The following is a 3727-nucleotide window of genomic DNA, read 5'->3' as shown; positions in this document are numbered from 1 at the left end:
TTTTGATTCTTCTTTTTCAAATCCTATTGCTTTATCCTGGTTAAATATTTGAGCAATTGGATGATATTGTAACCACGTGGTGCAGTATTGGGTCACCTCTTCATATGGTCTTAATTTTAATTGGCCCTGTTCCTCCTTTAGGAGCTGCTGGTATGTCACCCATCTTCCTATCGTATTTTTCTTTTTAACTGATGTTACTTCTAGCGGTGAAACCCACCATGGGGTTTTCAGTTCTAACAACATTCTATGTCTCACCCAGACCTTATATAATGAATTTCTAATTGCATGACTCAGAAATTCTTTGTGCAAGGCCACTTTGTTGTAAATTAGTTAGGCATGCCAATCGTATCTGTTGTTCCATCCCACCGAGTCTAAAATGTCATTGTTATCTAATGTAATCCAGTCTCTGACCCAACTAAAGCATGCCACATCATAGTATATTCTCAGATCTGGGAGTCCAAAGCCACCACGCTCTAGGAGTCTTGGTTGACCACAAACTTGACATGAACCAACAGTGTGACGCGGCAGGTAAAAAAGCCAATGCAATTCTGGGCTGCATCAATAGGAGTATAGCATCTAGATCAAGGGAAGTAATAGTGCCACTGTATTCTGCTCTGGTCAGACCTCACCTGGAGTACTGTGTTCAGTTCTGGGCACTACAGTTCAAGAAGGACACTGACAAACTGGAACGTGTCCAGAGGAGGGCAACCAAAATGGTCAATGGCCTGGAAACGATGCCTTATGAGGAACGGCTAAGGGAGCTGGGCATGTTTAGCCTGGAGAAGAGGAGGCTAAGGGGTGATATGATAGCCATGTTCAAATATATAAAAGGATGTCACATAGAAGAGGGAGAAAGGTTGTTTTCTGCTGCTCCAGAGAAGCGGACACGGAACAATGGATCCAAACTACAAGAAAGAAGATTCCACCTAAACATTAGGAAGAACTTCCTGACAGTAAGAGCTGTTCGAGAGTGGAATTTGCTGCCACCCAGACCAAGCCGGGTGCCTGGGAGAGTTGCCAGTTTCTCCTGATAAAGGCTTGGAATCCAACATCTGGTAGCAGGGAGCCGATGGTTTTGATTCATAAAAGCAGCAAGAGAGGTTGATGGATCATACTTCATCCTCTGCAAGGAGATAAAGGAAGATATGGTAGGGAGCGGATGGGAAGCTACAAGAACAGCAGAGCACCGGAGGAATCATTTTTGCTGATAAGCTAACGAGCAATGGAACCCCCCAAGGTATGCTGATTTTATGGGCTAAAAGGGTGAATGCAGGTTGAATCTTCTCTGGTTCGCAAAAGCTGTTTTTTGGATAAAAAACACAGCACTGAGAGAGAGCTAACCAATATGAGGCTAGCGCCTGATGGAGATGTACAAGCGCATCTGACAGAGATGAAATTCTTACGCCAGCAGATGGCGCAACGCAATTTCCCTCTACAGGAAGAGATATTCTGCTTCATGATTATTAACAGCCTTAATCGGACTTATAAAACAGTTGCAAGTCAACTTGGTTCTCTACCTGCCACTGATCTTACGGTGGAGAGAATTTGTTCAGTTGTTCTGAATGAGAGAGACAGACTTGCTGCAATAGATGTCAAAGACAGGGGGAGAGAAGCTCGGAGTTCAGACACCCCCACTGCTATTGCTAGTGAAGAACAGGCTGTTGCTTTGAACGTTGTCCGTTGTTTTAATTGTGGACAGACTGGGCATCTTCAGCGGAATTGTAAGAAGCCACGTCAACAGACAGGAGCTAAGGGGAGCTCTACAAAGCCTGAGGCGTCAGGCAAAAGTCGTACCAAGTCCCAGATGAAACTTGAAAAAGCATTGCTGTCAACAAAAGCCGAATTTTCAACGGAGAACGCTTTTGTTCTTGACACGGGATGCACGCAACACATGACGTCACGCCAAGGACTGTTTTCAACGTTTAAGAAGCAAAGCTTCACTGTGAAACAGGCCAATGGCCAGGAGCTGAAAGCGATCGGGTTTGGAACTGTGTATCTTGAAAGTCTGAACTTGACTATTAACAATGTGTATTTGGTTCCTGATTTAAAGTACAATCTGCTGAGTGTTTCACAGATCACAAAGAAAGGACTGATTTTGTCCTATGATGAAGAAAGCTGCAAAATCTTCAAAGATGGAGAGCTGTATCTTTCTGCCAGAGAGAAAGATGGACTGTATTTGTTGACTTTGATCAAAGTGATTGCATAAATTGTAAAGCATCTGAATCTAACATGATTTCTCTTGCAGGTGTGACGAAAAACGTCCAGAAGACGACGAGAGTAACCAAAGCTTTTCAGCAAGTGTATGCTGATGTGATTGGTCCTCTAGCACCATCTAGAGGCAATGCAAGATATTATCTTGTGTGTGTGGATTATTTCTCTCATTATGTGTGGATATACATATTGCACAAACCACAAGAAGCCTTAGGAAGGTTTAAAGAGTTTTGTGACAAGGTTAAGAATATTCATGATGCTAAAAAAGACATTGATTGTCTTTTCACAGATGAAAAACCAGTTTTTCTTTTACAGGATTTTCAGGATTTCCTGGATAAGAAAGGAATAATGCACAAGACTGCTGTTTCAGCAGATGCATGGAACAAAAGTGTCTGTGTGCAAGTGAACAAAGAATTGCAAAATGGGATGAAGGCACAATTGCTGAGTTCACATTTGCCACATGAGTATTGGGCTGAATCTTTATCTTGTTTTTGTTACTCTTGGGTGAGAAAGGTTTCAAAAGGTATGGAATGTTCTCCTTTTGAGAAGCTGTTCCACAGAAAACCTTCTGTCGCGCATTTTAAGGTTTTTGGATCTCAAATCAGGACTGAAACTCCAGATGGGGTGAAGAATGCTAGAGGCATTTTTGTGGGTTATGAAAAGGGTCTCTACAGAGTAATTTTGTCTGAATCTGGTCAGGTGATTCTCACAAAATTTCTAGAGAGTGCTCCTGAACAGGAGAGAGTAATTGTTCACACATTTCCCACTGAGGACAGTTCAGATGATGATGATGATTTTACTGATTACAGTGGTACTGAGAGTAACAGTGATAGCTCGAAGAGCTCAGCTGACACAGTCATTGAGAGGAAATCTCACACAATGGCTAGACCTTCACAGGTGAAGGATGAACCACTGTTTACTATTGGAACTGGTTCTCCAAAGAGTCCTGAGACTGAACCAGTGAGCAGAGAGGATCAGCACCTCATACGCAGGTCCGAGAGAGTTACAAAGGGTGTACCACCCAAGAGGTATTCAAAAGAGTTTGCTAACTCAGCTGTAGCATGTGTTACTATTGTTGACAACACAAGACAGGTTAAAGCTGTGTCTAACTCAGAGACAGAGACACAACAGGGAGTTGCTAAGTGTAACATTACATTCCCTAGCCAAGGAAATGGAGATGCACTCATTCCTTGGAAGTCAGACAACCAGAGAGGTACACTGGGGAAACCAGTGGCGGGTGGAACTGAAACAACAGGGGAGTGTTATATGTATAACAACTGTTTGTTTTCTTCTCTAGATCAAGCTTTGCTCGCAGTGCACGTTGATTCATATGGGGGAGTATGTTACGATATAGAAGCAATGCAGCTGCGAGCTGCTTGCTTGAAAACATCACATGATGTCGGGACTGTCCGTGGGAAACAGAGGGCACCGGAATTATCTCAGAGTGTATTATGAGCTGTACAGGAAGTGTTTGTTCTCTTGACTGTTGGAGTTTGAAGACCAAAACTTCAATAAG

The sequence above is a fragment of the Podarcis tiliguerta genome, assembly GCF_965153285.1.
Source record: "Podarcis tiliguerta genome assembly, chromosome: 5".
Lineage (NCBI taxonomy): Eukaryota > Metazoa > Chordata > Lepidosauria > Squamata > Lacertidae > Podarcis > Podarcis tiliguerta.
This window is presented reverse-complemented; position numbering follows the sequence as displayed.